Source organism: Odocoileus virginianus, chromosome 12, assembly GCF_023699985.2.
Source record: "Odocoileus virginianus isolate 20LAN1187 ecotype Illinois chromosome 12, Ovbor_1.2, whole genome shotgun sequence".
Lineage (NCBI taxonomy): Eukaryota > Metazoa > Chordata > Mammalia > Artiodactyla > Cervidae > Odocoileus > Odocoileus virginianus.
Window position 1 is genome coordinate 54,594,348 of NC_069685.1, and position 25,579 is coordinate 54,619,926.

The 25,579-nt window shown below is 44.6% G+C and overlaps 1 long non-coding RNA gene across 1 annotated transcript; it reads right to left on the bottom strand.

Moving 5' to 3' along the window:
- Positions 1-13,200: 13,200 nt before the first annotated feature.
- LOC139037714 (uncharacterized) lies at positions 13,201-25,222 on the bottom strand. The gene is made up of 2 exons (XR_011490553.1): positions 25,150-25,222; positions 13,201-13,324 (listed from the first exon to the last, which is right to left on the bottom strand). It is a non-coding gene; the product is annotated as an uncharacterized lncRNA (long non-coding RNA).
- Positions 25,223-25,579: the final 357 nt, after the last annotated feature.

Genomic DNA, 25,579 nt, shown 5'->3' on the forward strand with positions numbered 1-25,579 from the left:
AGTGAAAAAGTTGGCTTAAAACTCAACATTCAGAAAACTAAGATCATGGCCTCTGGTCCTATCGCTTCATGACAACTAGATGGGGAAACAGTGAAACAGTGACAGACTTTAATTTTGGGGGCTCCAAAATCACTGCAGACGGTGACTGTCGCCATGAACTTCAAAGACACTTGCTCCTTGGAAGAAAAGTTATGATCAACCTAGACAGCACATTAAAAAGCAGAGACATTACTTTGCCAACAAAGGTCCATCTAGTCAAAGCTATGGTTTTTCCAGTAGTCTTGGACTATAAAGAAAGCTGAGTGCAGAAGAATTGATGCTTTTGAACAGTGGTGTTGGATAAGACTCTGGAGAGTCCCTTGGACTGCAAGAAGATCCAACCAGTCCATCCTAAAGGAAATCAGTCCTGGGTGTTCATTGGAAGGACAGATGCTGAAGCTGAAACTCCAATACTTTGGCCACCTGATGTGAAGAACTGACTGACTCATTGGAAAAGATCCTGCTGCTGGGAAAGATTGAAGACAGTAGGAGAAGGGAATGACAGAGAATGAGATGATTGGATGGCATTACCAACTCAATGGACATGAGTTTGAGTAAACTCTGGGAGTTGGCGATGGACAGGGAGGCCTGGCATGCTGCAGTCCATGGGGTCACAAAGAGTCGGACATGACTGAGCAACTGAACTGACTGACTGAACTGGGAGCACTTTCAGAATGGAAGAGAAAGGGCCTCTGAAATCCTGCTTCTCCATAAAAGCAATGAGAACTATAAAAAATTGTCAAAAAGAACTTTCTGAGGACTCTGGAAATTAAAGGCTTACAACAATCTAAAGATTATTTTTTAATGACTGAATTTCAGTGACAACAATGAGTTTTGCCTTGTTTTAACTTACCTACCCCAACCCCACTTTTCTCCACTCTAGCAGCTGCTAGAGGGATCAAATGGGTTTAGAGCGCTTCAAAAGTCCCATCCCCAGAGAACTGTCACCATACAACCTGTCTGGTGGCTTGCTGAAAAGGTCCATTCTTAGGTCTTGTCTTTATCTGACCTGACTCAGAGCTCTCCCAGTTCTATCTCCATAGCATTTGTCAAAAAAATCAGTGGCAATTTTTTAACATCGCAGTCACCCAAGGCAGTTCTACCATTTGGGATTAAAAGAAGCTGATCAAACAACTGAAAAAGACAACTGTCCCTAGGAGGCTTTGAAAAGCTCTGATGTAAACCTGGGAATCCGGAAGGTCTTACATACTTGCCAGTCTGTGTGTATGGTCATAAATACCTTAGAAGGCACTTATAGCTCAACTCTGGCTAACCTTGAAGAGCTGTGTACAAGTACAAGCGAAGATTAAAGCAATTAGATAAACTGCCTGCCACAGCATGGAAAGTATAATCCAATACACATAAACCTTCAGCAAAGACTGGGAGACTAACTGGTTCAAGGCATTTATGAAAATCTCTGTTAAATAAAAATACTGACCACTAAGATAGCAGAGCAGAGATTTCAGTGATTAAGCACAACAAAAATTAAAGACTTTACAGAATAAGTCCAGGAAAGTCACTAAACAAACTAACAACAACAAAAAGCAAAAGCCCTGGGAAGAAAGTTTGATCTCTGGAGTTGCCATATTATATTACTAACAAGTCCAGTTTTCTACAAAAAATATTAAGATGTTAAAAAAATCAGAATATATGGCTCATACACAGGAATCAGTCCCTTTGGAAGCCAAGACATTGGACTTACCAGACAAAGATTTTAAATCAGCTGTATTAAATATGTCCAAAGAACTAAAAGAAACCATGTCTAAAGGATAAAAGAAAAGGATGAGATGAAGTGGGTGTCTGTGGTGGCTCAGTGGTAAAGAATCCACCTGTAATGCAGGAGACACAGGAGATGTGGGTTGAATCCTGGGTTTGTAGATCCCCAGGAGGAGGGTATGGCAACCTACTCCAATATTCTTTCCTGGAGAATCCCATGGACAGAGGAGCCTGGTGGGCTACAGTCCATAGGGTCACAAAGAGCTGGACACTACTGAAGGGACTGAGCACGCACATGAGATGAAGTACTGCCAGACAGAGATATCAATAATGGAATAGAAATTACTTTTCAAAGAACCACATAGATGTTCTGAAGTTGAAAAGTGCAATGCCATAATTAGAAAGAAAAATTCAGTGGAGGGACTTGAGCAGATTTGAGTTGGTAGAAGAAAGAATTAGCAAACTTGAGGACAGGTGAATTGAGAGTATCCAGTTTGAGCAACAGAAAGAAAAATGAATGAAGATAAATGAACAGAGCTTTAGAGACCTGTGGTATACCATCGAATGTATAATGGGAGTCCTCAAAAGAAAGGAGAGAAAGGGGAAGAAGGAATATTCAAATAATATCACAAATTTATTTTAAGAAAAAACTAACTTGCATATCCAAGAAGCTTAACAAACCCCAAGTAGGGTAAACTCAACCCATATCTGGGACCAGGAGGAAATCTTAAAAGCAGAGAAAAGTGACTCATTACCTCATACCTCATTAAGATTAACAATGGATTTCTCATCTGAAATCATCAAGTTTGAGAAGCAGCAGGATGACATATTCAAGGTACCAAAAAGAAGACTGTGAACAAAGGATTTCATACCCAGTATATCTAGCCTTCAAAAATGAAGGTCAAGACATTGACAAACAAGAAGCATATTTATTGCTGGGAGACCTGTTCTATAAGAAATACTAAAGAGAATCATTCAGGTTAAAATTAAAGGACCCTAGGCATTAACTTGAATCCTAGAAAGCAATTAAGAGCACAAGTAAAGGTAATCATATTGGTAAATATAAAATAATACATAAAAGTACTTTTCCTGTTATTTAAAAGACAATGGCATAAAGTAATAACTATTAACTTGTGTTGGTGGGCTTATAATGTGAAAGATGTAGTTTTTCTGTGTACTGTGTTATGAGACAGCAAAAGCACAAAGACGGGGTAAGGAAAAAAAGCTATATTGAAATAAAGTTTTTATGTACTGTTGAAATTAAGTTGGTATTAGTCTGAATTAGATTGTTTTAAGTGAAGGTGTTAATTGCAGGACAATCATTAAGAAAGTTAACTCAAAAAAATGTAGCAAAAGAAAGAACAAGAGAATTAAAATGGTACCCTGGAAAATGTATATTTAACACAAAAGGAGGCAGTGATAGAGAAATAGAGGTTAAAGAAAAAGACATAGGCTCATAGAAAACAAATAGAAAAATTACAGACACCTCATCCATAATTACATTAAACTCTACCTTATAGTGAAAGTGTTAGTTGCTCAGTCGTGTCTGACTCTTTGTGACCCCATGGGGTGTAGCCCACCAGGCTCCTCTATCCATGGAATTCTCCAGGCAAGAATTCTAGAGTGTGTAGCCATTCCCTTCTCCAGGGGAATCTTCCTGACCCAGGGATCAAACTTGGTTCTCCTTCAATGCAGGCAGATTCTTTACCGTCTGAGCCACCAGGAAACTAAACACGCCACTCAAAAGCAAAAATGAGCAGGATGAATTTTTAAAATCCAACTATATGCTGTCTATGTAAACAGTTTAGATGCAAAGATGCAAGGATATTGAGAATAAAAGGATGGAAGGTGTATCATGCAAATAGTAGCCGAAAGAGAACTAGAATGGCTATACAAATATCAGACAGAATGGTCATTAAGAAAAAAACTGTACTTGAGACAAAGAAAGACATTTTGTAATGATAATCAGTCAGTCAAGGCGATAACAGAGTCCTGAAATGCAGGAAGCAAAAACTGACAGAACTGCAAGGAGAACTAGACTATTCAGTGATAAATGAAGATTGGAGATGTCAATACAGTACTTACCAAAAGGCAGGAGATTAACAAAGAAATAGGAGACTTGAACAGTACTATAAACCAACCAGGCCTCTTAGGCGTCTATGAAACACTTTACCCCAAAACGTCAGTGACCATTCTTCTCAAGTGCACATGAAACATTCTCTAGGAGAGACCATATGCTTGACATTTGAAAAACTGTCATTAAAATATAAAGAATTTGATCTGTAATTAAATAAACTTCTGATGAAGAAAAGCCCAGGCACAAGTGGCTTCACTGGAGAATTCTACCCCACATGTAAAGAATAATTTTTAAAAATGTTGAAAGGAGATAATTAAGACTGATCCCTTCACACACTCTCCCGAAAAGTAAAAGAAATCATTCCCATGGCCAGTATTACTAAGATACTGAAACCAAAGACTCCAAAAGTACAAGCCGTACTATAGTATGGCCCAGTAAATATAGTATGGTCTAGTAGAAATGTCTCTAGTAAATATAGATGCAGAATTTCTCAACAAAGTAAACCAAATCCAGCAACATATAAGATGGATTATACACCATGACCAAGTGGGATTTATCCCAGGAATGCAAGATTGGTTTAACATACTAAAAAACTAGTCAATGTAATGTGCCGTGTTAATAGAATAAAGGGGGGAACCACACAATCATTTCAATAGGTGCAGAAAGAGTACTTGACGAAATCCAAAATCCTTTCATGATTAAAAAAAAAAAAGCACTCAAAAACTAGGAATAGAAGGGAACTTTCTCAATCTGATAAAGGGCATCTATGAAAAACCCTACAGCTAACCTCATACTTAATGATGAAAGACTGAATAATTTGTCTCTAAGATCAGAAGCAAGACAAGGATATCCACTGTCACCACTTCTATTCAACATTGTGCTGGAGGTTTTAGCTAGGGCAATTAAGCAAGAGGAAGAAATAAAAGGCAACCAGATTAGAAAGGAAGATGTAAAACTATATTTGTAGATGGAATGGTCTTGTATATAGAAATTCATAAGGAATCCACAAATGCAGAAAACAAAGATGAAAATTATTAGAACTTTAAAATGAGTTAAGCAAGGTTGTAGGATACAGAATCAATATATAACGATCAATTATATTTCTATACATTAATAATAAACAGACTGAAAATAAAATTAAGAAAACAACTCCATTTATAATGGCATAAAAAAATAAAATACTTAGAGATACATTTAACCGAAGTACAGGATTTGAATATTAAAAACTATAAAATACCATTGAAAAATTAAAGAACTAAATAAATTGAAAGAATCCCCATGATTATAAGTTGAAAGACATAATATAATATTGTGATGATGGCAGTACTGCTCAAATTAATCTCAATATTAATTCACTATTCAATGCAATCTCTATTGAAATTCCAGCCATCTTTTCCATAGAAATTGACAACCTGATGCTACTGTTTAGATAGAAATGCAAGAGATCTAGAAGAGCCAAAACTCTTGAAAAAGAACAAATTTCGAGGACTGACATGTCCCTATTTCAAAAATTACTGCAAAACTACTATAACCAAGACAGTATGGTACTAGTGTATGAACAGACATACAGGTCAATGAAATCGAATTGAGTCCAGAAATCAACCTTTACATTTGTATTTGATTGATTTTCAACGAGGGTGCCAAGACATGCTTCAGTGGCCAAAAAACTATTTTTTCCACAAAATGTACTGGGGCACATACCAGAAAGATGTCTACATGTGTAAGCATGAATCTGGGACCCTACTTTATACCATCTACAGGAATTAACTCAAAATGGATCAAAGGCCTCAATGTAAGAGCTAAAACTATAAAATTCTTAGAAGAAAATATGGGTATAAATCTTTGTGATCCTGGATTCGGTGGTGGTTTCTTAGAAATGACATGATAAGTTAAAAATAAAGTGACAAATGGAAAAAATAGATAAGTTGGACATAATATTTAAAATTTTTGTGCATTCTTCCCCAGAAAGGGAAAAAAATATTTTCAAATCATATAATTAATAAAAGACTTGTATCCAGAATGCATTTTTAAAAACTCTTACCACTCAATAATAAAAAGAAAAATAACCCAGTTTTTTAAAATAGGAAAAAAGAGTTGAATAAATATTTCTCAACTGAAAATACAGAAATGGCCAATAAATATGTGAAAAGGTGCTCAGTGTCATTACCATCAGAAAAATGAATATCTAAACCTTAGTGAGACAACCACTTCACACCCACTAGGATGACTATAATCAACAAGATAGCCAGTAACAAGTATTAGCAAGGATGCACAGAAATTGGAAACCCTCATCATTGCTTGGGGCAGAGCAAAATGCAACAACCACTTTGGAAGACTGTTAAGCATTTCCTCAAAAAGTTAAACATAGGGTTACTGTGTGACCTAGTAATTCCACTCTTAAATACATTCCCAAGAAAACTGAAACATACATCCACACAAAAGCATGTACATGAATGTTCACAGCAACATCGTAAAATAGCCCAAAAGTGGCAGCAACCTAAATGTCTATCAGATGACGTAGGGATAAGCAAAATGTGGTCCTTCCATACAATAAGATATTATTCAGTCATAAAAAGGAAGTATTGTTGCTGCTACAACGCAGATAAGCTTTGAAAACTGGTATTATTTGCTCAGGTGTGTCCAGCTCTTTTCAACCCCATGGACTGTAGCCTGCCAGACTCCTCTGCCCATGGGATTCTCCAGGCAAGATTACTAGAGCGGGTGGCCATGTCCTTCTCCAGGGAATGCTCCTGACCCGGGGACTGAACCCCTGTCTCCTGGTCTTCTGCATTGCAGGCGGGTTCTTTACTGTGTGAGCCACTTGGGAAGCCGTCATAACTGTGTGCTAAACGAGAGATACCCAGCAAGCACGTGCATTTCATCTTCATGGACTGTCCCAGATAGACCAGTCACTTCATGGCAAATAGACGGCGAAGCAAGTGGAAACAGTGGCTGACCTGATTTTTCTGGGCTCCAGAATCACTGCAGAGGGTGATTGCAGTCATGAAATTAAAAGACGCCTACTCCTTGGAAGGAAAGTTATGACCAACCTAGACAGCATATTAAAAAGCAGAGATATTACTTTGCCAGCAAAGGTCAGTCTAGTCAAGGCTATGGTTTTTCCAGTGGTCATGTATGGTTGTGAGAGTTGGACTATAAAGAAAGCTGAGCGCCGAAGAATTGATGCTTTTGAACTGTGGTGTTGGAGAAGACTCTTGAGAGTCCCTTGGACTGCAAGGAGATCCAACCAGTCCATCCTAAATGAGATCAGTCCTGGGTGTTCATTGGTAGGACTGATGCTGAAGCTGAAACTCCAATACTTTGGCCACCTGATGCGAAGAGCTGACTCATTGGAAAAGACCCTGATGCTGGGAAAGATTGAGGGCAGGAGGAGAAGGGGACAACAGGGGATGAGATGGTTGGATGGCATCACTGACTCAATGGACATGGGCTTGGGTGGACTCCGGGAGTTGGTGATGGACAGGGAGGCCTGGCGTGCTGCAGTTCATGGGATCGCAAAGAGTCGGACATGACCGAGTGACTGAACTAAACTGAACTGAAATAGACCAATTAGTAGAGATAGAAAGTAGGCTAGTGCTTGCCAGAGGTTGGATGGAAAAGAAAGGCAGGGGTGTGATTATGATCTTCTTTCTGGGGTAATGAAAATGGTCTAGAATAGATAGTGGTGATGATTGCACAATTCTATGAATATACTAAAAGCCACTGAATGCTCAGACAGTAAAGAATCTGCCTGCAATGCAGGAGACCGGGGTTCAATCTCTGAGTCAGAAAGATCCCCTGGAGAAAGAAATGGCTACCCACTCCAGTATTCTTACCTGGAGAATTCCCTGGACAGAGCAGCCTGTTGGGCTACAGTTCATGGGGTTGCAGAGTTAGACATTACTGAGCTACTAACACTTTCACATTTTCACTGAATTGTAAACTTTTAAAAGGATGAGATTTATGATATGTGAATTATATCTTTATAAAGCCTCAGCTTACAGTGTGATAGCATTTGTGCAATACTTTAAAAACACACAGGAATTATTACTATCAATTATTTAAAGTTGCATACACTTGCAAGGAAAGTATAGCAATATGCATGAGAGCGTAAGACCAAATTCAGGATTGTGGTTCTAAGGAGAGAAGGAAGAGAAGGGATGTGTTTGTTGTGTTTTATATTTTTTTCTTTTCCAAGACAGAGATCAGAGCAATTACAGGAAAATGTTAACATCTGTTAAGTCAGAGTTCTGTGTACATGGATGTCTGTTATTTTATGTTCTGTGCTTTTTAATGTTTGGAATCATTACTGATAAGTTTTAGGGAGCAAATGAACCTGTCTATTTCCTTAGTCTGTAGCAGGTTGAATGATGGCCTTCAAAAGATACTTCCACTCGTGGATGTGACCTTATTTGAAAAATGGGTCTTTCCAGATGTAATAAAGTTAAGGATCTCAAGATGAGATTATCCAGGATTAAGGGGAGGGGGTGTCCCTAAATGTGATGAGAAGTGTCCTTAGAAGAGAAGAAAAGGTGGGGAGACACACACAGAGGAGAAGGCCGTGTGAAGAGAAAGGCTGAGACTAGAGTGATGAAGCCACAAGCCAAGGAATGCCTGGAGCCACCAGCAGCTGGCAGAGGCCAGGAAGGGGCCTCCCACCAAGGCTTCAGAGGGAGTGTGAGCCTGACACCTCCTTGATTTCAGACTTCTGGCCTCCAGAACTGAAAGACAGAAAAAATTCTCTTGTTCTAAGCTAGCAATTTGTGGTCATTTGGTACAGCAGCCACAGAAAACTCATACACTACCTATTTCTTCCTGCTCAACTGGCCCCTTCCTTCTCCTAAATGCTGCCTCGACCACCCCAGTGGTCCACAGGCTTTTCTTTCTCTGCAATGTTCTTCTTGATCAACCACATCATCTTCCCTACTATAGGTAGAAAGAAGGGGTACCCCTGTGGCCGTACCCAATAGGGCCACATCATACTTGATCTAGGGGGCCACTTTCACTGGTTTTGCTGCTGGATTTGAAGGTCTCATTGCTCTTCCTGCGAAGTTCTCTTCACCCTTCTGTGGCCACTTCCTACCTCTTCCCACTGCTGCCAGAGCCCTTAGGACCCAGGAATTGGCTTCTTCCTGGTCTCAGGTCCCCAAGGTCTCTGACACATCCAGATATGGGAGCAGACCCCTGCTTCCCACCACCAGCAGCCTGAATAGCACTTTACAAATAAAACAACAGGCAAGATGAACAGCCGTAAGACCCAATGATCATTCTCGCAATGTTCACATGTATCATCTCACTTAAATTTATAAACTGGGTACTACTGCTATTCTTGAGATGCTCAGAGAAGTTATTTAATGAATACATTGCCTAAGATAATGTGGCCCAGCTGAGTTGGCCTTTGAGCTGAGACCTGGCTAACTGCAGACATGCTCAGTGAGCATCCCAGGACAGTCGCTTTCTGGCTGTGTGAAATTGAACCCGTGACTGAAACTCTCTGCCCCTCTGTTTCTGCATGTGTAGAAGAGGTAATAATGGCCATTTCTGACTCAGAAATTTGTTGTGAGGATGAAACAAGGTTTATGTAGAAAGCCATCACTTGGCTTCAAGAAGAACTTGATAAATGTCAGGCAGTATTCTCCATGTCAGTGGTGGCTCTAGCAGGCTTTGTTCCGTATATATCCCACTCAGTTCAACACCCCATAGGGAAATGGTTTTGTTTGATTGGTTAAGTTTAAAAAAAAAAAAAAAAAACCACAATGGCTCCTTTAAATTTTATTCCAAGTCAACATCTCTCCAAGTGGACCTAAATGTGCATGTCAGGGCTTCCGTTCACAACCTTAAGTCAGGGTTGGGGCTTGTGGCCATTCATACCATGTGCTCTGGGACTAAAAGGAAAGTTCTTGAAGGGGCTGGTTGTGGGCAGTGAAGGGCTCCGCTGTGCAGCACACCTTTCTGTGGTGGGTTTGCTTCCTTGCAAAATTGAAGATCTCCCAGGCACTAAGGGCTCCATCAGAGGGAAAATGCCTTCTTCTCTGGCTTATTTGCTCAGGGTTTAAAAGGTATTTCTGGGCTTTGGCTAAGAGGAAATTTAGCTTTTGAGCAAATCCTCATGCACTGGTTTTCTGTAAACATCTGAATGTAGTGTGTGCAGCTTGGAGCCCACTCTGCTTGGCTTTTTCCAGATTTGACAGCCAGATTGGATGGAATGAAGTCAGCTTGATATTTGTAGAATGACGTCAGACTTGACAAGCAGGTTCTATATGTTACTGCTAGGGTTGTCTCCCCAGCACTCTACCAGGAACATGCAAGGAGTTGGAAAAGGGTAGTTAGTTAGCATGAGTATTGGGAAAGGATGGAGGATTAGGTAGCATGATTAAGACTTTGTTCCTGCATCTCCATCCAGGAAGCTTCCCTGTGGTCCAAGGACCTCTGAGATGGGAGGTCCATTTGGTCACTTCCAGACATATTTCCTGAAGATCTAAGGTGTGTCAGGCCCTGTACTTGACACAGGGGACTCTACCTTTATGAAGCTTGAGTTCTGGTGGAGGTGAGACTTTTTCCAAGGAATCCCTAGATCAGAATGTCATTATATCAAAAACCCTTCCAATAACATCTGTATGAGTAAGGATAGGCTAGCCACTATAACTAATAGCCCCATCTCAGTGGATACACCAGTAAAGGTTGAGGTCCACATTACAGTCCAGTATGGCTCAGGTTGGAAGAGAGCTGGGCTTCAAACAATCACCCAGGGACCTAGACATCTTCCAATTGAGTGGTTCCACCCTCCCCTAGGGTCTCAGAATGTTCCACGAGACCCTCTGCATCTGAGCAGCGGAGAGAGGATCGCGGGCTTTTTTTTTAGGGCCAGGCTTCGGAGTGACCCTCGTCACTTACCACACATTCCTTTGGTCAGAATTCAGTGGCATGAACCCAGTTCACTGCTGGGGTCCATCTATGTGTCTCAAAGAATGAAGACATGGGTTTTGGTGAGCACACAGCACTGCCTCTGTCACAGGACCCATGTGCCTGCGACCAGGTAAAGACATCAGAAGGAGTGTTGATGGTGCTGATGATGAGTGTGGTCAATAAGAATGGGACACATGTGCTAAGCACCAAGCTCTTGGCTCAGAGTGAGGGCAAAGCATCTTCTGAGCCCAGACTGCCTGCTTTCCGCTCACTGCACGCTCTCCGCCCAGCTCTTCTGGGTAATAGCCATGCCTCCTCAGGCAAGTTGCCCTGCTTCTCCAAAATGAGGTTTGCTCAGCTGGAAAACAGAGATGCTAATCACAGTCCCCACGTCACAGGTTCCTGTGAAAAACCAAGAGGACTGGGAGCAGAGAAGCATGTTGTAAGTCCAATACCTGCCACGTGGCCAACACCTTATAAATGTGGGTCATGATAAGATGGAGCTGGACGTGACTTCCCTCTGCCACTTATGAGACTTGTAATGACTGTGACAAGGTCACCTTGACCCCTTTGAGCTTCAGTCTCTGAATCTCCAAAATGAAGATAATCATCGTCTCTGTCCCAGATAGCAACAACAGGATTAAAGGCATTAAATAAAGCCTGCTTGATTTATTGCCATATTTATTAAAAAAAAAAAACTTAGCATGCGGCTTGACACATAAGTGCTCAAATGAGGATTAGCTATTATTATAATTATTATTATTATTTAAGCCTTTTTACATACATGACCTCATGTAAGCCTCATATCTACTCCCTGAGATAGAAAACAATCCATGAGTCTGCCCATGTGTATCTGTAAGAGAGATGGTCATGTGCTCTGGGAATGAATGAATGAAAGAAAGAGAAGAATGAATGAATCATCACAATAACCTGTGTCTTCTGCAGCAATAGGTGCACAGTCCATTTCTTAGAGCAGTGATGAAGTCTGCCAAAATAAATTAACTTTCCCACATCAGTGACTCATTTGGCAGAAATAACAGCCTTGCAAACTGATTAGAGAATGGTGAGGGAGGAGGCCCTGGGGCCAGGGTTGGGATGGGAAGAGGAGCTTTGTAATGACTGGAGATAAAAGAAGCAGCTTTCAGTCTTCTCACTCTCCCTCTCTCTTCATTTTTAACCAAAAAAACATAGTAAATAAATGTGTGCATTTTTGAAGGCAGGGAGATGCATAGAGGCGCCAAACTATCGGGTGACTTTGGATCTCAGGAGCAAAGAAGGCGGCTAGATACAGCATCGTCAGCCCCTGGCTGGGTAGATGGGGGTCGCCACGGCCACATCATGTGTGGCAGGTCAGGCCTTCAGCCAGCACTCGTTCCCTACCCCCCTGGCTCTGGGTGAGTCCCGGGTCCCCTTGGATACTCGCCCTCACCCTGCCATTCTCACACCCTGCTCACACCTCCGTCATTGGCCAGGGAAGCTTCAGGGCAGAGCGAGGCAAGATCAAAGACCAAGACCACAGGCCCTAGAAAGGAAGGGACTTAGTTACCTGCTTCTTGTCCACACCGGGGGCTTTATGAGGAGGCCTCTCGGAGGGTTCTGCCTGTCTCCTAGAAACCAGGCCAGAGGCTGTGAGCCTGGCATAAAAGAGATTGACAATAGACACGAAAAGGAACTTTTTGATCTCTGCAGTGATGAAATTCCACCCGAATCGTGGCTCCAGTGGGCCACTCAAACTTTCTCCAGTTCCCCATTCCTGCAGGATACAGGATTTGTGGTTAGGACCATGGGCTTTGTGGTCAGAGAGACCTGGGTTGGAATGAGTGCTTGGGAAATTCACTTAACTTTCCCAGCCATTACTCTGTAAAAATGGTATCTTTGTTTGCTAAGGCTGCCATAACAAAGTACTACAAACTGGGTGGCTTAAACAACAGAAATTTATTGTCTCGTGGTTCTGGAAGCTAGAAGCTGGAAATCAAAGTGACGACGGGGCTGCTTGCTTCTGCAAGCTGTGTAGGGAAGGATCCGTCCGAAGTTTCTCTCCTTAGATGGCCATCTTCTCCCTGCACCTCTTCCTGTTGCCTTCCTTTTCTCTGTGTCCAAATTTCCCCCTTTTCGAAAGACACCAGTTATATTGATTGGATAAGGGTCCGCCCTAATTACATCATCTTAACTAATTATCTGTACAATGACCCAAGCAAGGTCACATTCTGAGGTATTTGATGGGGTGGGGTGGGGGGGAGTAGGACTTCAACATATGAATTTGGAGAGGACATAATTCAACCCATAAAAAATGAGCACTAGGTAGAACCTGTCTCATAGGGTGGTTGTAAAGATCTCATGAGATAATGCATATGAAATGCTTAGTCCAGGACTTGGTGGATTAGAGGTCTCCAGAAAAACATGCCTAGGATAATCATCATTACTGTCATGAACACTCTTCTTGGTCACTCACCAATGACCCCTTCTTTTTTCTTTCATGATAAATTCTCCTGATGTTGTTCAGAACAGCAGTCTGTCTAGGTCCAGTAAAGTGCGTGCATGGTGCTCAGTTGGGTCTGACTCTGCGTGTCCAGTAATGGGTCATGCCTAAATTGAGGGAAAAGAAAAAACAAAACACAGTATTATTTTTCTTTGCCAGTGATTGGTTTAGAGATGGGAAGATGACCTGGTTCTACTCAAACAGATGTAATAGGAAGTCTTGTGGGAGGGTGGTCTTGGAAAGCTTTTCTTTCCCAAAGGGAAAAGAGTTACCTAAGAATATTCTCTCTCTCCTTCTCCTCCTTCTTCTCTCACCCGCATCTGACACTGTCAGATGAGACTGTGATGTCTGGTGCTGTGGCAAGTTGTCTTGCAACCATGAGGACAGACAGTATTGATATTCTGAAACTGCGAGAGTAAAAAAGTGGAAATAACCTAGGATCTCTGATGACACTGTTGAGCCCTGACAGTAGTGGGAGGTACTATGTGCCTCTTGGTGAGAGGGACCATGTGCCTCTTGGCCCCTTGTTAAATAAATAGCAAACTATTGTACAAATTATATTAACTTACCCTTCTTCTGGTAAAAAGCATCCCAGTATTTCTTGGGAGGATTTCTCCCTCCACTCTCTATCCACCATAGTTCAAGAGGAGCTGATTTCACCTCTGGCTTGTACAAGTGTGTGGTAGACAGACTTCTAAGATCCTTTCTTACCCCCTCTCCCCACCCTGTGATCCTTGTCTCTTGTTGTTCACATTGTATAATCCCCTCCTCCTGAGGGTTGAACCTAAAGACTGACTTCTAATCAGCAGAATACAGCAAAAGTGATGGGATGTCACCTCTGTGACTAAGTTACAAATGGTTGTGGTTTCCATGTCCAAGATGGACAAAGTAGCAAAGGCTTCTGCAAAACAACTGAGGACATTTGTAGTGAACACAAAGTTCAGGATAAGCATTATCTACCTGGCTTGTTTCTAGAAGGTTGTACTGTTTACCCTGAATGAAAGTGTCTGGTTCACCAAATCCTAGCCAGTGTTGACCTCCACTGGAGTTATTTCCCTCCTTGCTAACTTTGCTAGTTTGAAAGTATATATGAATGATTTCTAAGTGTTTGAGGTTTCCTCTCTCAGATAATAGTCGTTGCATTGCCCTCCAGATTTGTTTAGTATCTGCATTTCCTCTCTCACTGTTCTCCAGCCATTTAGTACAGGTTTGCCTTCGATGATATAATTCTCAGGAGTAAGGATCCAATCTCTCCAAGGCATCCAGGCCGAGGTCTCTGCCCTCCCAGAGACAGAACAAATGATATTTACCAACTGATGAGTGTCAGGTTTTTCTGCTATTTGCTGAGCTCATGATTCTTTCACAAGAGGGACCTTGAGTCTACACTAAAATACATGTGTAACTGAAAGATGCAACACACCATGCCAGGTCTACAGAGTTCTTCTGCGATTGCAATCCGCAATTAATAACATTTAACACCACACCTCTCCATTTTGAAAAGAGTGGCTAGATTGGAGGTGGGAAACCTTGTTTTGCTCTTGGGATAAGTGAGAGATTAATTGTTAAGTCTTCTTTAAATAACCCTCAAAGGGACTCTAGAGATGAAATGACTTTTAATTGGCCAACCTAGCACTAGCTCTTGAAGGCTTAGGTGAGTGGAATGTGATTTCTGTCTGTTGAAAACCTGACTTTGCTTCTTTATTATTATTTATTTATTTATTTTTGTCCGTGCCTGGTCTTCAAGACTGTACACGGGCTTTTCTCTAGTGGTGAGCAGGGGGCCACTCTCTTGTTGTGGTGAATGGGCTTCTCATCGCAGTGGCTTCTCTTGTTGCGGAGCACAGGCTTGAGGCTTGCGGGCTTCAATCCTTGTTTCTCACAGGCTCTAGGGCCTGTGCTCGGTAGTTGTGGTACACGGACTTAGTTGCTCAGTGGCATGTGGAATCTTCCCAGATAAGGGATCGAACCCGTGTCTCCTGCATTAGCAGGTGGATTCTTTACCATCGAGTCACCAGGGAAGCCCCTGACCTTGTCTCTTTTGTCTCTTTCTCTCCCTTCTTCTCAGGCCAAGGACTTATCTACCACTCTTCTCTGAATCAGAATTCTTCTGCATGGCTGGCATTCACCAAAGACAAGGCAGCAGCTGGAGATCAGGTAAGTTGGAGAAAAGTGAGCTTCTGGATTTTTTTTTTCCCTGTCTTCAGGAGACATGAAGGTGTATCATGGCAATGGAAATGGCATGAACTTGGATCTTACTCTAGTCCCATCACTTCCTAGCAGTTGGCCTTTGGCACATCACTTAGCATTTCTGAGCTTCAACTGCTTATCTGTTCAAGGGAAATGATTAATACCTACCACAAAGGTTGTGTGTGACCACTGGTGTGCAGGTAAATATCTGATAATGGGCTCCCAGGAGGAAAACTCTGATTTGCAGCATTTGCCAATTGCTGTGGTGCAGAGTCTCTCACTGTGACCAGTTTCAAGCTACCAATATAAGTTCACTGAATGCAGAGTTGGGAAAAGATGTGCAGACAGATGTACAGTAGCAAGTACCATATAGTATCTTCACCATACAGAAGTAATAGACATAAATAATCTCTACAGCATAGATGGTAGAATAATTCAGTCAATTGATTAAGTGAGGAGTTCTGAATACTTATTTCCTTTGTTACTAATAGAATTTATTTAATTGTAAGTTTATATAATTTCTTTTGAAAAAATAATATCCGTGTCTCTCTGGTCTTTCAGAGTTTATACCCCATGGCAGCGGTCCCCAACCTTTTTGGCACCAGGGACTAATTTTGTAGAAGACAGTTTTTCCACAAATCAGGGTGATGGGATGGTTTGGGGATGATTCAAGCACATTACATTTACTGTGCACTTTATTTCTAAACTAATGCTGCCACTGATCTGACAGAAGGTACATGTCTGCGGCCCGGAGGTTGGACACCCGTGCTCCTAGGGAATATAGGCGTCTGCAGGTAACCAAAGTACAGGATGGCTTATTGGGAAGTTTAGGGCCCAGATTGGGAAGTCAAACAGACTTACATTCAAACTCTGCCTCCCCGGGAGGGTGAGCTAGATCAAGTAGCTCATCCTGTCTATAAAATAATCATCTCCTCTTGGAGTTACTGCCAGGTCTAAATGAGATAACATAAGAAAGCTTTGAGCACGGTGCCTGGCACATAGTAACAGCTCCATAAATGGTAGTAGACACGCTGATTAAGACATGTGATAATTGTGCTAATGGAAAAGTGTGAACGTCATTGTGTTGGGAGCCTAGCAGAGGGACAGATTAAGGAGCTGGGTTCAAGCCAGGTGCAAGCAAGCAGAGGAAGGCTGTAGTTTGAGCTGGAAGATTGGGAGGGGGTCGCTTCGGGCTGATGAGCAGCCCCACCCTTAAAAGAAAAAAAAAAAAAAAACCCAGATAGGAACTTTGGGCCTGCTCCTTGCTTTGGATGTAAGTCTCTCCTCTCTCTCTCTGGGAACAAGGGTCAAGAGGGCAAATCAATGAGCTTGAAAAGTGAGAGCAGGTCAATGATGTGAGGCCCTCTCTGCCTTCCTCACGGGGCAGGCTGCTGTTGTGGGGACTTGCAGCTCACTACCGTCCGCCTGGAGAATTGTGAATTCACGGGTGGTGGGAGTAAGAACCTCCGCCGTGCTGCAGGGCATCAGCCAGAGCTGCACTTCAGAAAAGATCTGTCGCCCGGATAAGGAACAAATGCGGTTGCTCAACCCAACCTGTCCTTATCGCCAGGGACCCAGCCCAACGTCCTCTGTGTCTCTGACAGAAGCGCCAGGACCCCAGGAGATGACCAGCTCACGTCCTCAGAGCTGAAACTAGGGGGAGCTGGGACTCTTGTTTCCAGTACCCCCCACCAGGAGGTGGTGCCCACAGGAGCATCACGGCTCAGGTCCAGACAGGAGGAAGAGGCAGGGAAGTGTGACTCCTGTAAAGGGCTGTGAAGATTCCTAAAGAGCTGCATGTGCGGACTGCCTTGCCCTTCCAGTCTGAGCCCGGGTTTTTCTTAAACAAGAAATGACCAGTTATCGTTCTCTGAAGATACACCCAACCAACTCATCAGCTTGGCTGGCCACCTTTGATCTGCCTCCAGATGCAGCCGGTACTCCCACTCCTACCCCCCAACTTCCTCTTTCCAAGCTGCAAATATAGTAACAATAGTCTTAACTGAGTGTCAGGCACTTCTTGGGCAGACTCTCATTTAATCCCCACCACAGCCCCTGAGGTAGGGTTTAATGTATCACACCCATTTTATAGATGAGAAAACTGAGTTCAAATAAGAAAATAGACCCATCCACGGTCACCTAGCTGGTAAGCAGCTAAAGCCAGGATTGAAACCCAGATCTCTGTGGCTCCAAAGCCCACTTGCTGCCAGTAGCCAAGAATGCCCCCTGTTTCTCTGAAAACTTACCTACCCCTGGGGGCAGGGCAGGATGGGGGTGAGGCAAGCACTGGGAAAAATGTAAGGCGGCACTCAGGCTCAAGTTCATGCCACTGTGGGGCTGGGCCCTGGCACGACTCCGTGAGCAAGTGCCTCCTTGAATTCTGAGCCCCGGGCACCTGCCTCAGCCCTGCCTCTAGGTAAACACCCAGCTTTAGTAGCTTATTACACACACCAAGTTCAGGGTAGGTCCTACACAGGAAGAATGTTCTGGTCAAACCAGCTGTGACCAGAGTTTCTTTCTCCTATAATTACACCGGTGCAATTTTCAGACCCCACCCCACCTCACCAGGGACTCTCAGCCTAGGAAAGGACCCCTGAGACAGCAGGTTCCATCTCTCAGACCCCCCACAGCACATCTCCCTGTGAGCTGGAAGCCCAGGAAGCCAGCACTTGCCTTCTCTTCCATCTCTCACCACATTCCACCCCCCCCCCAGCCCCCACAGATATGTCCCTTCTGGGTGGACTCAGCAGTAGAGGCTCCAGGCCCTGGAATTAGACCTGGGTTTGAATCCTGCCTTCACTTCCAACCAGCTGTGTGATTTTGAACATAGGACTTTCCCCTTCTCTGTGCCTCGATTTCCCCATCAGTAAAATGGGACCAGTGGTGCATGTTTTGCAAGATGTATTAGCTTCCTGTGGCTACTCTAACAAATTATTACCAACTGGGTGGGTGAAAAAGAAAATGATTGTCTCACAGTTCCGACAGCCAGAAGTTCCAAATTGAGGTGTCAGCAGGGTCATGCTCCGTCTCTAGGCTCTAGGGGAGGATCCTTCCTGGCTTCTCCCGCCTTATGGTGGCCCCACCGTCCCTTGGCTTGTGGCACATCACTCCAGTCTCCCCCTCTGTCTTCACACAGCCTTTGTCCTTGTGTCCGTGTCCTTTTCTGTCTCTTGTAAGGATATTCTCATTGGATGTAGGGCCCAACCTAACACGCTGTGATCTCATCTCAATTCTAGCTTAATTGTGTCTGAAGTGAAAGTCACTCAGTTGTGTCCGACTCTTTGTGACCCCATGAACTATACAGCCCATGGAATTCTCCAGGCCAGAATACTGGAGTGGGTAGCCTTTTCCTCCAAGGGATCTTCCCAACCCAGGGATCGAAACAAGGTCTTCCACATTGCGGGCAGATTCTTTACTAGCTGAGGCACAAAGGAAGCCCAAGAATACTGGAGTGGGTATCCCTTCTCCAGCTGATCTTCCTGACCCAGGAATCGAACCAATGCAGGGGTCTCCTGCATTGTAGGCGAATTCTTTACCACCTGAGCTTACCGAGAAGCCCTGATAATTGTGTCTGCAGAGACTCTATTTCCAGTGAAGGCCACATTCTGAGGTTCTGGGTAGATGTGGGTTTGGGGGGACACTAGTCACCCCCATTGCACAGAAATGGGCCAGACCCTCAGCTCTCTAGCAGCCTTCTCCTCCACTCTCTCCTACTCCCTGACTTGGAGGTTGTGATGGTCAATTACATGTGTCAACTCAATGAGGCCACAGGGTGCCCAGATATCTGGTTAAGCACTTTCAGGGTGTGTCCCTGAGGTGTTTAAGGATGAGATTAGCATCGGGATGGGTAGGCTGAGTAAAGCAGATGGCCCTCCCATATCCAATCCCTTGAGGGACCGAATAGAACAAAAAGACCGAGGAAGAAAGAATTCACTCTCTGCCGGCTAGTTTTTGAGTTGGACGCAGTTTTCTCCTGTGATTGGACTGGAACTTACACCACCAGCTCTCCCAGGTTTCCAGCTGACAGATGGCAGGCTGTGGGACTTCTCATCCTCTGTAATTGTGCAAGCCAAATTCTTGGAATACATCTCTTTCTCTCCCTCTCAATAGATAGATAGACAGATATAGATAGATGTAGGTTATGTGACATCTATCTCAGATCTATATTTATGAATGTCCATTAAAATATATGTGGGGGCTTGGTTCCAACAGATACAAATTTCAAACACGTGCGTTTCCTAGTGGCCTACTGGTTAGGATTCTGGGCTTTCTCTACCATGGCCCAGGTTTGATTCCAGGCAAAAAAAAACCAACAACACTTGACAAAGATGCTAAAGTTCCTTACATAAAATGGCATAGCACAGTGAATACAAGCAACCCTCTGTATCTAGGGATGTCAAGTCCGCAGGTAAGGAAGGCCGGCTGCATACCCAGTTCTACATATGGATTGATCTATATCATGTATAGGCTTCCCTGGTGGCTCAGTGCTAAAGAATCCACCTTCCAATGCAGGAGACACAGGTTCGATCCCTGAGTTCGGAAGATCCCCTGAAGCAGGAAATGGCAACCCACTCTAGTATTCTTGCCTGGAAAATCCCATAGATAGAGGAGCCTGCCAGGCTACAGTCCACCGAGTCACAAAGAGTAGGATATGACTTTGCGACTAAACAACAACATATTATGTCTATCCTACATATAGGATATCTATTGCATATCTATATCTCTATATACAGAACTACCTATATAGATACAATGACAGAGACATGTGTCTCCAGATAGAGAGTTTGTTTCTCTGGAGAATCCTAAGACAGAGGCTTTTCTTTCCCCCAAGGGAAGAGAAAGGACATTTCCAAGGGTATTTGGACGAGGGGCAGATGTTCCCAGTGCTGATAGCCAGTTCCCTCTTCACCCTGGGGCTCTCCTGTTCGATTTCTGAGTAAGTGTGGGGAAGGGTGAGTCCAGGCTGGATCCTCCCCTCATCTGAACAGCACTTTCCATGGAAATAAACTTTCCCAAGGAGGCTCACTGCCCCCTGCTCTTCTTCACCCAGAGGTTGAGTCCACAACCATGTCACTTGTAACCACACCACCCATAACAGAGAGACACCCTTGAGGGGGTCCCTGGCTCCTGAGATCCTGGCTCTTGGGAACCTGGCATGGCTTGTGCAAGGTCACATCCAGTTGTCACAGGCCCATGAGGAGAGCATGATGATGGCGATTTGCAGGGGAAGAGCTGAGGGTCAGAGGGGTTCCGTAAGGAGCCCAGGGGCACACAGCTTTATTTGCCAGCAGGTGGGGGTAGGGGGTGAATGTATTTGAAGGTTATGAGGTTACAGTGATTGCCCTGCACCCCATCCCTCAGCCCAGGCCATCTGAGATGAGATGGGCTTTGTGATGGGCTGGGCATGATGCTTTGTATTCACTTGCTTCATTCTCATAGCTGCCTTGTGAGGTGGCTGTCACCTCTAGTCAGCGAACAAGGCTCAGAGAAGATCGAAGAGGGGCTATCCTGAAACCCCCGGTCCCGCAGAGCCAGGGTCCAACCTGAGTGGGCCCATCCCCAAAAGCTCTCCTCCTCCCTCTCCCCTGACCCCTCTCTCCCAGCTCATTCTTCTCTGTCTTCCCCATCCTCTCCTGGGTGGGGCAGGTGGGGAGACAGTGTTCCCTGGAGGAGGGAGGGGCAAGGCAGGTGGGTCCTTTCCTTCACCTGGACTGCATTCTGCAGAGAGTGAGAAAGCGCCTGGGTGAGAGTGTGTGAATGTGTGTGACTGGGGGTCTGGGTGTGTGTGAGCATGAGTGTGTGTATGAGAGAATGTCTGCATGTTTGTGTGAATGTGTATATGTGTGTGTGTGTCTGTCTGAGGGTATGTGTGTGGCTTGGGGGTCTGGGTATGTGTGAGCATGAGTGTGTGTATGTGAGAATGTCTATATGTGTGTGTGAGTGTGTATGTGTGTGTGTGTGTCTGAGGGTATATGTGTGGCTTGGGGGTCTGAATGTGTGTGAGCATGAGTGTGTGTATGTGAGAATGTCTGCATGTGTGTGTGAGTGTGAATATGTGTGTGTGTGTGTCTGAGGGTATGTGTGTGGCTTGGGGGTCTGAGTATGTGTGAGCATGAGTGTGTGTATGTGAGAATGTCTGCATGTCTGTGTGTGTGTGTGGCTTGTTGAGGGGGGCAGAGAAGGGACAGAGATAGGAACAGACATTCCTCGAGGTTGGGCCAGGACTGGGTAGGCATCACCTCCCTCCTCCCTCCCCTGTCTCTGCCTCTCCTCTCCTTTTCCTCCCCCAGCCCCATTCCACACCCCGCACCCCCTGCCCCAGGATTCTATCATCCTGGGACAAATGAAAAGAGTGAAGCTAGGGCGGGCCCATGGCAGGGGGTCAGGGGGGCTAAGCAGGTCAGGGCCCTTGTCTCTGCTTCCCTGGGTTCCCGAACACCAAGGATTACAGCTTCAACTTCTGCTGTTTAATCAGCTGGTAGCAATTTAACCATTACACCCCAGTGAGAGAATCCAAGACATTTCCTACAGGAGGGGGAGAGGGGAAGACTAAGATGGGAGGAATGCAGGAAGGGGGAGCGGTGGAGACACAAAACAGTTTTATTAAAAAGAAAAAGGGAGGAAGAAAAGGACCGCGATCTGTAATTGTATCTCAGTTGAAACAGAGCTCCCAGGGCTGGGTGGGGAAGCAGACCCCTGGAGACGCAGGGAGGGGGAGGCTGCAGGGTTGAAATGGGGAAGGTGGGTGCTGGTTGGGGTGCAGGGGAGGGGGACATAGAGGAGCTTGGCTTGGGACGTGGGAAGGAGTTTTGTCTCCTGCTTTGAGGGGCGGTCTTCAGACCCAAGGAAGGCCCTGCCCCTTGCAAGCCGTGCTGGGTCCGGCCCCTCCGAAACTGGAAACAGCAGAGCAGCTAAGCAGGGACTGATTCACTTGGCACCACGGGTTTATCTGCAAACTGCTTGGAAAATGAGTCGGCAGGTGAGGGGAGATTCCTTATCAAATGTATTTTTATCCTGTAAAAAAAAAAAAGATCTTCTCCAGCCCACTCCCATTTTTCTGGGCCCCAATGTGCCTAAAGTGCTCACACCTGAGTTCAGGTGACTTTGTGATCAGCTGCTGCACTTGGCCCCCAACCTAAGCAAGAGAGAGCCTCTGCTATGTGTGGCCTGATGCCGAACACCGGGGGACGTCTGTGGAAGAGAAGTTGGAAGAAAGCCAGGATAGCATTTGTGGCATAGAAAGAGCCTGGCTGTCTTGAAGGCTGGGGTTTCAGGTTTGAGCCCCAGGGCTGTCCCGGCTGGCTGAGTGAACTGGGGCAAGTTGCTAAGCCTCTCTGAACCTCAGGTCTTTACTTTGATTTACAGAGGCCAGCATACTTTTTCTGCAAAGGATCAGATAGTAAATACCTTTGCAGGCCATTCGGTCTCTGCGGCAACTATTCAACCTTGTCTTGGTAGTGTGAAAGCAGCCATGGACACACATAAATGAGCAAGGATAGCTGTGTCTAGTACAACTTTATTTACAAAAACGGGCAGCTAGCCTAGGGGCTATAGTTTGCTTACCCATCATCTAGAAAATAGAAATGAAGATGCTTCTGGGACCCCATTAATTAAGTTAAATTCAGTGTGGTAGTACATTGTCAGGGTCTGAAACACTTTGGCTTATTGTCATCCAGACGGGGTGAGCAAGACAGCAGAGACTTCTCTGACCAACAGACTTTCCACCAACTTTCCATCATTTCATGTCAGGCCTGAGCAGATGCTACCATTAAGTCAGTAAAGAAGCCACTAGTGGGAATCTAGAGAGACAAGGGCCTGGACATCAAGGAGCTGGGCATTGCAGGGTAAATAGGAGTTTTCCGAGAGATGAAAGTCATACATGTATGTTCTATGCTCACAGACCACATGCATGCATAGGCACAGAGACAGGCGGGTGGGCTGTGGATATGCAGTGGGTACAGGTGAGAAAGGGGGATGAGAAAGGCAGGTGTCAAATATCATGCTCCTGCCCCTGCCCTACCTCAGGATTGTCCCAGGCTGGCGTGGGTGTTCGAGGTCCAGCAACAGAAGGGCTTCTCAGATCTGCCCACTGACCTCTCCTCTCCATTTCTTTTCAGTGCCTTACAGCCCTGACTGACTCTGCACTCCTTCTAGACAAGGAGGCTGCAGGTTGTTGTTCAGTAGCTAAGTCATGTCCAACTCTTTGCGACCCCAGGGACTGCAGCACAACAGGCCTCCCTGCCTTTCACTATCCCCCAGAGTTTGCTCAAACTTGTGTCCACTGAGCTGGTGATGCCATCCAACCATCTCATCCTCTGCCACCCCCTTCTCCTCCTGCTGTCAGTCTTTCCCAGCATCAGGATCTTTTCCAAAGAGTTGGCTCTTCGCTTCAAGTGGCCAAAGTATTGGAGCTTCAGCTTCAGCATCAGTCCTTCCAAAGAATGTTCAGGATCATTTTCCTTTAGGCTTGACTGGTTTGAGATCCTTGCTGCCAAAGGGACTCTCAAGAGTCTTTTCCAACACCACAGTTCAAAAGCATCAATTCTTCAGTGCACGGCCTTCTTTATGGTCCAGCTCTCACATCCGTACATGACTACTAGAAAACACATAGATCTGACTATATGAACCTTTGTCAGAAAAGTGATGTCTCTGCTTTTTAATACGCTGTCTAGGTTTGTCATGGCTTTTCTTCCAGGGCTTCATGCTAAAAAGTATGGACATTGTAGTACCCCTGATGTGACTTCCAATGCCCCATTGAACATTTGCTTGTTATGTGGTCTTTGGTAAATGTCTTCACCTCTCTGGGTCTCTATTTCCTCATCTGCAAAATGGGAGTTATGATCTCACCCACCCAGCAGGTGTCCTGCTGGGAGATTGCATGGGATGAGGAAGGGCAATGTATAACACAGGGCTTGCCTGGCACACAGCTAGCACTTAGTAAACAGAAGCCGTCTTAGTATCACCATGATTACTGTAATATTTTATGATGACAAAGTATTTTATAATATAAATATACTGTTTTGTAATTGCAATTATTACCATTATTGAGCCTCCCTGGTGGCTCAGATGGTAAAGAACATAGAAGATACAGGTTCGATCCTTGGGTTGGGAAGACCCCCAGGAAAAGGGAATGGCAACCACTGCAGTATTCTTGCCTGGAGAATTCCATGGACAGAGGAGCCTGGCGAACTAAAAATGTACTGTTTTATAATTATTATATTATAATTATTACCATTATTACTATGCCAATGGGTCTGCACATGCTGTGGGGACACATTGGTGCCCAAGTCTGGGAGGTCTGGATGGTGGCCTGCCATGGGACATGGATTGTGAGCATTTGCTGTGGCTCCCTCACTGTGAGGTCGGGGAACCAGGAGATGATGTACAAGGTGTAGATCACACATCACTTCTTCCATCCCTTACAGCACTTCTGCACAATATACTTTCCCATCCCCATTTTTCAGATGAGGAAACTGAGGCTTAGCGAGGGCTTAAGTGACTTCCTCAGATTCAAATGACTATTAAAGCATGGGCAGACTTGGGGTTTGAAACTAAGAAGGCATTCCAAACTCTAGGCTCTTTCTATGTCACTCCAAAAGCCCCCCACCTGCTAAGAACCAGGATATTCAAGCATCAAACCCACCATCTTGGTAGGGTGACCAACCATCCTGCTTTGTCCAAAACCCAGGGGGTTCCAAGGTGCCAACTGGGGCAGAAGTCCTAGGAGAACGCAGGCTCCCCTTACATTTTGGTGTTGTGGGCGCTCGGCCCTTCAGCTCCTGACCTGCCCCGTCTGCCTTCCGGTGTGTCTTGCTTCCTGCCCCGTGTTCAGACCCTCTTTCTTCTGTGCTGTGCTGTGTGTGGGTACAGCCTCCAAAGGCCATCTCTGTGAATCCCCGTCGCTTTTCCAAAGTGAGCCTTTGTGAAACCACCTTAGGGCACAACGTCCTAAAATTAACGCATTAGTTAAAATACATAAAACATGAAACAGCGAAAGCAGTGGAAACAGCTGAAATAGTATAATAAAACATGTCATTACAACAGATTAGGATGAAAAATAGTTCTTGCATTATGCCCTGAAGGTTGGCAAACTGGGACTTCGTAAATATGTCAAGAAATGTACACACAAACGCACACGCAGAGATATTTATATACAAAAATCTCAGAAGCAATGG